Raw genomic sequence first — 10,986 nt, 5'->3', positions numbered from 1 at the left:
TGAAGGTATTTGAGGCCTTGTCGCACAGCACCTGGCCCCTAATATGTGGTAAAAAATGAGTTAGTTGTGCAATTAATCCTCCTATAATAAAATAGAAAAGCAACACCATTTTATTGTTGCAATAAAACTAAAGCTTCGAAATCTATCGTAAACTAATTGAATTGGATGACTTTGACGTATTTATTCTGGGTATTCATCATATTTCAGCTATTAATGGTGACATAACAAACATCGGAACTTTAAAGAGGATTCTAATTTATGAATAAAGTGAACTATTTGGTATATGGGTTAAAAATGCTTACTATTTTATCATTACATCTCCTGGTAATAGTGCAAATTCAAATTATTTAATATTTGATTACATAAAGCAACACTAAGAACTAGTGTCAAAAAGGATACAAGCTGATAATTTTCCAAGAATAAAATGAATTGATTAGTTTAAAGGGATAAAACCAGTGCAGAGCACGTCCCCACTTGGACGCATCAAGTAAGCACAAGCAGAAAAGTCTAAGTACAAACATTGTTGTGGGGATGATATAATATGCCCGCACTGTGCTTAATGGAATTTAATTTCACCTTTAATATCTGTGAAATATGAAAGATAATGAGCTCTATAATCTCCGTCCTCTGGGAGAAACATATCACTGGCTGAAACACAGAGTTCATTAAATTTCCTCTGCCTTTGGGTCTAGAGGAATAATATAACAGTAATGTGTGTGCACGTGGTGGTGGGCTGTGTGTGTGTGTGTGTGAGAAAGAGAAAGAGAGACGCTGCATTATTTGTTGGAATTTACCCAAAGTGCTAATTGTCTCTAAAATTAAACGAACATTTCTCTTTCTTTTCATTGCCTGTACCCCTGAACTACGGAGCTCTACAGATCTATCCCTTTGCTTGGATCAATACTGTGAATGTTTCTTAATCGCTCACCAAAAACACAATCACTTCTATTTTTATTTTACTTTATTTTACTTATTTATTGTAGTGACAAGGCTCGACGGTTAGGCAAATCAACTAAGGTCACCAAGAACCCCAAGTTATGCACGGAGCATCGATTCGTGATGGGACAGACGGACCTGTTCAGGGCATCACAAGGTTTAAGTGACGCCTTTGACATCAAAGGGGACTCGTGAGAGTGTCCGAAGTTTGCTCCCAAATGTTTGCCCTTAGAAGGAAACGGCAGGGGTGAGGTACATTCCCTAGAGACCTCATGTCATTAAAAAAACACATAAAATTTAGGGGGAGGGTGGAGATGGAGGAGGGAGGTGGGTTCAGCTGGGGTGGGGAGGAGGGATGGGGAGAAAAGGCATACACCTGTAATTGAGTAACAATAAAAATTAAAAAAGAAACACATAAAACATGAATTTGTAAAAGAGTTTTAAAAAATCCTGTTATTATTTTCCTATCTCCTTTTCCAACTGGGGCTGGTGTGTCGTGCAGACAGGCTGCTGATGTGTTGCAAAAACTTGAGTCTGACTCTCAGCCGAGGAAACCCAGGCCACACACACACACAAGTCATTTTCACAGGCAGCTCTCTTGTTCGGCTCCCTTTGAGTGCGGGTCCAGTCCTCGAGGCCAGCCATGCCTGCATACCCTTGTGCCTCAGCCGCCATCCCCTTCAAGGAAGGCAGACACATCCGACAGCCCCGCAGCCCCAAGGGAATCAGAGAATCGGATTCCTGGGTCTCCAAATAGCACTAACTGGCCTCCCTTACAAAACACCACCAATAGCATCCCCCGAGTCTTCCCCAACTTGAAAAGTATATCTTCCTTCCTACCTGAGGAAGAAAAAGTTGGCGAGGGCTGAGTGTATCAGGTGGTTGTTTGTAAATCTTGGAACACTTTTAAATAACTATTCTTGGATGCAAAAGGAAACGACTCTAGAATAAAAGCAAATGGAAATAACTCCGATTCTTCATAGAATTGTTCAGAAATTAGAAAAGCTTGCAGGTAATGTTATGCCTGAAAAAGACAGTGGACTGATTTGGTAAGCTATGCTATGTCTTTATTCATTTATATTAAAAAATAATTATTAAAATTCCCCCCAAACTAGAAGTTATTATATAATTGTACATCTGTCAAGTTATGTTCTAATCATTTGTTGTTAGGATTGTGCTTCCCAACACAGATTTTGTTCACAAAATTCGAATTTCAATTGTTTTTATTTTATTAAAATCTGAATGAAACTCTGGACTATTTTGTGGATATAAGTATTACAACAGAATTCATAATTGCTGGTGATATGCAAGTAATATAATAGAGTTTTGAAATGACCTAGATTGTTCGATGCATGTGAAAATCACCACGTAGTGAGTGAAAGCGTTTATCAGGTGGACAGTGGACTCTATTATGACTTAAGAGTATTTGTCAAGACACCAAATGGGACACCTTGGGCAATTGCCACCTCTGAATAACTCCTGCTCTCTGAATCGGTTTCCTCCTCTCCCTGGCTTTTTTCCTGACACAACTGGTTAGCAGCTTGACTCTGGAGTCTTACCTACTTGGCTTTAAAGTCAAGTGTTGCCACTTCCCAGCTGTGTACCTTTTGATTAACTTTTAACCTCTCTAAGCTTCATTTTGCTCTGATAAGTAAAGTGAGAAGGACCACCTCCTCAGTGCCACGAGGACTACTTACGGCACAGGTAGCCTCTGACCCCTAACACGTGGTCAGCACAGGAGCTGGTCATGCAATTAATCAAGGACTCTCACCTGCCCCTCCTAATTATCTAATTATGAATTATGTCCTGAATCTCATCCATGCTCTCTCTACCTCTCTCTCTCCTCTCTCTCTCTCTCTCTCTCTCTCTCTCTCTCTCTCTCTCTCTCTCTCTCTGTCTCCAACCAAATTGCTCCAGGCCCAGGCTAGCTCTCCTGTGCAACTCTACAAGCCTGCTAATTACTCTTTGCTCTATCGATGTGTTCCAAAGCAACCTTCCAAAGCAAATATCTGACTTTCTCACCTTCCTATTTTGCAAGATTCTCACCTTCTCCTAGCATCCTGTTCGCCCACCTTCAAGATGTTTATGCTTACTTATTTATAAATCACATCCATGAACTACAATGTTGTGGGAATTACAAAATATACACAAAACTAGAAAATAAGATGGGGTAAATATAATCAGAAAGCAAGATGTTTTTCAGGCCTTTCAAATAATGGATTACCTAGCACAGTCCCGTGAGGGTTTCAAACTTAGAGAGTCCGAAAAGCTTGCAGTGACTCATTCAAAGCTCCTTTTCAAGCACTTAGAAGTTTTTAATCACAGTTCCTTTGTCTTTTACCACCTTCCTCCTATACTTTAGGCTAGTTGGGTTTGATCAGTATAGAATAATTCAGCTGTGCCTTGACTGGGCGTCTTCCCTGCTCACTCTCCTGGAGCCTGCAGGGGGATCTGCCCTCACCCTTCACTAACCTTCTACTCCAGCCACATGCTGGTTTTATTACTTCTTCTCTTGTGTTACTTTTAAAACAAGAGAAGAAGTTTACTTTACTTCTTCTCTTGTGTCACTTTTAAATACCATGCATAGTCCTGGGTAACTTTTCCTTATCACTTTTAATCAGTTACTTCTTTGGCTAACCTTTTAGAATTTCTCAAATGCAAGAACTATTTTTTCTTTATATTCTCTAATAATAACAGCTCAATAAATATTTATAAAATTAAATATTCCAGTATACACTTGTGGAACCAAACGGACCATTGGTGAGATTTTCTGGAGTTCTTTGCACACTACCTGGTGTGTTCAACTGCTACTCGCTCTTTAATAGTTGGATCGGATACTGCCTCTCTAATGCCTGTTCAGATTTTTTTTTAATTTTATTTATTTATTTTTAGAGAGAGGGGAAGGGAGGGAGAAAGTGAGGGAGAGAAACATGGATCGGTTGCCTCTCATATGTGTCCCCAAATGGGGACCAAACCCACAACCCAGGCACATGCCCTGACCGGGAATCAAACCAGTGACCGACCTTTCGCTCTGTGGGATGATGCCCAACCAACTGAGCCACTCCGGTCAGGGCCCTGTTTTGACTTTTTAAGGCAAAGCTGACTTTCTTTCCTTTGACTCATTCTGGGACCTGGTACTTAGAAATGTCAGTACTTTTCTTATCTTCCTAGAATGGAATGTCTGTTTTCCATGCCAGGTTCTCCCCAAGACAGCTTGACTTTACTCAGGGCACAGGCAATGTATCTAGTTTCGGCTTTTTATAGCAGTTATTCTTTTATTGAATCAATAAGCAAATAACCGAAGGGATAAGTGAGAAATATCATCAAACGATAACTGAATAATTCAAGGTTCACTGTTTTAAATGGTCTCTTTTTTCTGTTTTAAATCTCCAGAGTGTTTGAAATGCTCTACAGCATTTACATAGAAAAGAAAAACATTTTGTTTCTCCACCAAGAGTCAGGAGGACCTAAGAGTTCTTCAACCCTGGCATTATAATATCTGTACGCATCAAAACTTCAACATATTTCAACATGAACAGAACACACAATTATGTATTTCAGTTGAAAATTGGTTTAACTGTCCGATATTTTTTCCAACTGTCCTCATATTTGCTTCAAGTAAAATCTTCCTAATCATCAATATTGTCATCATTATTACTGTTGATATAATATTATTATTCACTTAATCCAAATACTTGCTGGGAATATATCCAGCCTATTGTTCATTATAATTTGAGGGCCTTTGCAGAGATGAAACTAGTCTATAACCAATGAGAGGTATATTACAACATAACACTTTTTACTCTTTTTTCTGAGTAGCTTGAAAAATGGGCACAGCAGCTGCATGCCCTGTTTACATGTGATCAGCTATGTTTCTTATAATATTATTGCTCCTGGTGGGTCCTTTAAACTTAATTAAAATGGGCAGTTTTTCTACAACTTGGAAAATAAAGCTGACATGCTATAATTCAAAGGCAAGTGCTCTCCTGCTGGCCATCGATAATCGGTGAAACAGGGAAGTTTTTATTTTTTATTTTCAAATCGCACCTACTGAACACTGTTATATGATAAAAACCCATGTTTTACTAAATTCAGCTGCCTCATGACTGGACCCTCAGCACAGACGTGCCTACTTATAACTGGTATTCCACTCATGGCAAATGTGCCAATGTATCAGGTTATTCTAATAGGATGCATTCAGTGTAAATCCAATTTCTTTCGAACACTGTGTAATTAGCTATATCAATGACTAATTAATCATCAATTGAGTGATTTCAAAACAGCAGGGTGCACCTAATAAGTGGGCAACTCTGCTCAAGTGTCTCCCTTTGCTCACCTGCAAAAGGAAATAATAGAAACACCTTTCTCATCCATTGCTGTGAGTGTTCAATGATGGATTCATAGAAAAGGGCATCTTTGTTACTTGCTGCCTATTACCACGTGGGACTCCATTCGCCATGCCTGTCTTGCATTCTTAGTGGGTAGAAGAGGGTGGAACTTAGGCTGCTTTCATCAGATTTAGGTTCGACGCTATTTGCCTGCAAATGAACGGTCGCAGAACTTGAATCACAGACTCTGACTAATACCTTTTGAAGACGGCAATCAACATGGGCCAAAAATCTTGGATGCATGGGCCCACATTTATGTTCCTCTATATTCATTTATTGTTAGATGCTTGAGCGTGTTGGCCTCCTGGGTCGCCCCTCTCTGGAGCCCTATGCAAGATGTGCTCCTTGGGAGGAAGACCAGACAGGCCCAAGAGGAAAGGCGTTGTGTTCAGGCTTTCAGCTTCTGGAGCAGGAAGGAGGAGAAGTGGAAACAGGCAGGGAAGCTGATAGAGGAGCAGAATGTTTGGCCATGGCCCGCTGTCTCACTTGGTGGATAACTTGCACATTTTTATTGAAAACCAGAAAAAAAAACCCCAAAACTTCACTGAATATATGGATGTAGATTGTAAATATAGCCAGGGCACAGGTAATTTGTTTAGCCTGCAAAATATAGTCACATGTCTCTGACGTCAGATGGAGGCCATGCAGCCCCATTGAATCTCCTCGTGGGGGACCCGCCACTCCTGAAAGGTGTGTGCTTGCCAAAGTGACCAGGAAGGGTGCCTGGCAAGAAAAAGAACAGATTCTATGCCAGGACTTAATTTTCCACGACTATGTTTACACGTGAATAAATTAGCACTGCCCACGGGGCCTGTTATCCAGGAGGCAGTTCCATGGTCTGAATAACTGTGCATGCCCCACACTTAAAACGTTGAAACCCTGTCCCTCAACGGTGATGGTGTTAGTGGGTGGGACCATTGGGAGGCGTGTCAGTCCTGGTGGTGGAAGCTTCGCGAATAGGATTCTGGTCTCACAGAAGGTTCCCCGCCCATCCACCACATGGGGAGGCCAGGTAAACCCTGCGTCCAGAAGGCAGCCAAGCGGGCGCGCGTCCTGGGCTGCAGCCTCCAGGACTGGGAGAAGTAGGTGTGTTTTTTACAAGCGACCCCTCATCCCCGTCTGTGGCCTTTTTTTAGAGCAACCAGAAAGGCCTAAGATAGAGCTGCCTCGTTCTCCTAAAGACTTACCCCTCCACAGGTTTCTCCCACCTCTGTAAAGGCCCTTTGGAAAAGAACAGGGAACTGCACCAAAAACTGCATAGAGCACCCTGGCCGGTAGTTCCGCAGGGTGGAGCGGCGTCCTCTGCACCGAAAGGTTGTGGGCCCGATCCCCGTCTGGGGCACGGGAGAGGCACCCATTGATGTTACTGTCTCTCTCCCCCCGCCCCCGCTCTCTCTCTCTCTCTCTCTCTCTCTCTCTCACACACACACACACACACACACACACACAATCAGTAAACATCTGCAATAAACAAGGCCTCGTTGAGAGTCAAGCCCGTGCCTACCACCTAGTGAATATTTCTACACTGACTGTCTTCCATGTACCTTAAATTAAGCGCCACGATGTAGAGATTAATCTTCAACAACTCCCCCTTCTCTAATCTGCTTTTCCTTCTGCGTTCCCAAGTGCCGCCCTTGGCAAACATACCCGCTCCCTGCCCTAGCCAGAGACCTGGGAGTCCCACCCTACACGCTGCTCTCTAGTGAGTCCACCACGAAGCCCAGTGATTCCACCAGAACACGCATCTTGACTCCACCTGTCCCCTGCCCTATGTTCTCCCAGGTTGCCATCATCTTACACACGTGTGTGTGCACAGTCTCGGGTGGTCTGCCTGCTCTCGCGCTTGCAGCCAGTTCATTTTTCACCGAGTAGCGCCGATAGATCTAAAGCAGAGATTGGAACATGCCACTTTTCTGTCCAAAATCTGTGAATGGATTCTTGTGAAAAAGAATGAGGTCCGATAGTTTATGTGGCTCCGAGATTTTCACGAGCTGCCACTGGGCAGCTCCCTACAGCGAGCGCCCGGCACTGTCACTTGGGCTGCCTGTCTCCCCCTCATCACGGTCCCCCAGGGGCTTGTTCTGCGGCCCCAAAGAAAAGGACATTCTCTGTCATTTCCGCTCATACTGCCGGTACTGGTGTTTATAACGCAATCACAGTTTGTTATTACTAATGTATGTGCTCTAATTCTTTGGTTTACTTAATGGTAGTCACTTAATGTGTGACGTATTTAGTTTCTATTCTACTGACATTTTTTTTTAAGTAGCGTTTGGTTCAGTTCTAAATTGCAACGTGGCACATAATGAGCATTCATCAATATTTGTTGAATGAATAATTAAATAAAACTCTAATTTCAAAGGCAAAACTACATGACATTGTCCAACCCCCTAATACCATAGCTTTCTTTATCTGGAAACTTCTAATATTTCCCATTGGTTCTAGTAATCCTCTTACTATTGACTATTCCCACTAATCCTGCATTCTTGAATTACAGCACATTCTAATGACTACATCGACATGGTACTTAGTTTCTGAGTGTGAGGTTTATCAATACTTGCTTTGAGCAGCAACCTCTCCACCCTGCAACGAATCTTTATCAACTGCTTTCTACAGAGATGTGTGACCTCCGATTTATTCTGTAAAATACTTTCTATGACTTCACTTACTAAAAGCATCTCTCTCACCTGAGGGCATTGTTCTGCCCAATTCTGGGTACTATGGAAATGCAGAATATATTTGAAAGTCTTTATGGATTGGTGTCTGAGCTCACAATGACTGTCCCCAGCACGGAGTGAAATATGGATACCATACAACACCCTTAAATTAAACAGATACATTGGAGAATAGAGATTGAGAACAATTTAACTAGTAGGTGCTTATTATTATGTAGTACAAACTTTGCAAATGAATTCTTAAAGATGGCCTCTCAATAATTATCTGTTATTAATTAATTGATCTTTATGAAATATAGCAATCTGTTATAGCAATGCTTTGGATCTGAACTTTGATATGCTCCTAAAAATATAGACTGATGAAATCTGCAACCAACCTTTGGAATGACATTGAAAGTCCAGTAGTTACTTCTTTAAGCAAATTACCTTCTGATAAATTTGCAGACATTTACTCTTCATGTATTTTAACTTTTCTACTTTACACACTCATCTGTTTCTATGATTGAAAAATAAATACTAGTATTTTAATTTACTCTTATCATTATCACATATACAAGTTCTAATGCAATTGTATTTTCAAACTACCTAAATTATTTAAAATATCCACCAATAATGGTGGAAAGAAGGGGAAGGGACTAGTCAAAGAATATGTGTGAATGACCCATGGACCTGGAAAATGGTGTGGGGTGGACTGTGAGAGCAGGGGTCAGGCTGGGTGGAGGAGGGCAAAGGCAGAAAAATTGAGACAACTGTAATGAATAAGAAGAATAAAAAATAAATATGAAGTAAGAGAAAATAAAAAAATAAAATATCATGCTTTATAACTACATACTAGAAACAGAATTTTTCACAGTAAGAACCAATGATTATTTACTCTTCAATCCCAAGCCCCTGGCTTGGTGCCTGTCGTAAAGGCTGTGCTCAGTAAACACTGACTGAATGAATTAACAAGCTAATTTTAAGCAGCTATACAGAGAATTTTCCTATTTCCACAGAATCATTTTTTAGTTTTGTGTATGTTTTTGACAGTGGAAATTGTCTCACTCTTCTGTGTTACTGAGTGTATCCTGTGCACACCTCTAGTTATCACTCAAGTATTTTCCTTATATTTCTGATAAGACATACATTGCAATATCAAATGAGTTAATAAAAATAATTTTAGATTTCCCAAAGCAAATACATTTGGCAAATATTTCTTTTATTCATTTCAGCTATCTATTCAGTTTATCTAGTCCAAGCTAGTATTTTAAAGTTTCAAAAATATGTCTATTGATTTTAGAGAGTGAAGAAGGGAGAGAAACAGAGAGAGAGAAACATTGATTGGTTGCCTCCCAAACCGGCCTCAGCTGGGGATCAAACACACAAACTACTATGTGCCCTGACTGGGAATCAAACCCCCAACATTTTGGTGCATGGCATGACGCTGCAACCAACGGAGCTACCCAGCCAGGGCCAAACTAGTATTTTGAACTCATGGGTTGAATAAAATCCGCATGTCTGTTCCTGCTCCTATAAGCTTTCTTTGGAACATGACATACCTTTTTAAAAAATCATTTCTCAAGATAACCGTTTTGTTAAAAAGTGTGTGACTTTTCCCTTTGGAAACCCTGGGTTGTATGGGGGCGATGAACCCCTGGCAGCTCTTTAAAAAGCCTTGGTTTGCTTTCACGCGGGGATTTGCGCGTGCGCACACCACAGCGCTGCTCACCTGCCAGGGCCTCTGCGTCCCCTGAGCTCCCTCCCCCGTGGTTGGAACCCAACTAATGCAACGTGCTTGCCCTCTCTCTTCCCTTCATCTCCCTCCGCCCTGGGATCCCTTGTGTGACTTACCCCGTTCAGTGAGTTTAAAGAGAAGGGAGGAGGAGCTTGCCTCTGCTCCATCCCCTTTTCCCCTGGGAGCGAATGTACTCATTGATTCCAGAGAAGAGGACAATGCAGAGAAATGCGCCTGAACATGTGTCCAATTTTTCTCCATGTCATCGGCTGACTCCTAACCTTGTGTTTGAGGACAGGATTCCAATAAGTCCAGCTGACCACAGAGCCAGGAGGCTAAAGATCTGAGTCTCCATTTGTAGAATTGTTCAGGATTGGGGAGACAGAAATTCGAGTTCAAACCCAGCAAAATTGGACGAATCTTAGGAAATATGCTGGACTTAACATCAGAATCTCAGAATAATTACACATTTACCCAAGGAGTGGAGGCTGGACCGTTAGAAAAAGAGCAATGCAAACTTAAATGAGCAAGTCCTAACACAGCGTAAAACCGAGCCTCCTCAGGAAAAGAAGATTTCCAGAATTCTTTCTGAGGGCCAGTATTACACCCTAACTGGCGGGAGGAATCATAGCATCCAGCAGCTGCCTACCGTAATCAGCAGTTTCTGAAATCAATCAAGATTTATAAAGCAGCCTACAAAAATGTGAATAGAGGACCAAAAACAAGATAAAAAAACCTAAAAGAGAAGTGCAAGAAAAGGATAATTTGATGTATTAGGGCAATAAAGTCAACAGGCCTCTGGTGGTTTGTGAATCGACAGGGGAGACAGAGGCCTGGGGGCCAGGCCGCAGGCTTGGAGGGAAAGAGAAGGAGCAGGTTTGGTTAGAAGGCAATGAAATAACTTCAGACACATGACGTTTGAGGTATTTGTGAAGCATCAGGGTAAATATATTTCAGAGGCGACATGAATCTGAAGTTCAGGAGCCCACCCTAGCATGGGATATACTTTGGGAACAACCACGTATCAATAGTAGTAAAAATTGTTTCACTGGATAAAACTCCAAGATACCAATTACTGAGCGTGGTAATGGAGGAAGCATGGCAAAGGCGAGGAAGGACAAATTAGAAGAGGAAACACAGGAGGGGCACATAGGAGAGGCACGCCGTCCCTGAACCTGGGTTTTTGCACAAACACGAGAGCCTGATCAGGTGGACTCAAGTCCATCCCAGACTGTTAACGATTAATTATCGGACCCCACAGAAACTCATAATCCCA

Source organism: Desmodus rotundus, chromosome 12 (assembly GCF_022682495.2).
Source record: "Desmodus rotundus isolate HL8 chromosome 12, HLdesRot8A.1, whole genome shotgun sequence".
Taxonomy (NCBI): domain Eukaryota; kingdom Metazoa; phylum Chordata; class Mammalia; order Chiroptera; family Phyllostomidae; genus Desmodus; species Desmodus rotundus.
Note: the sequence above shows the minus strand (reverse complement) of the source record.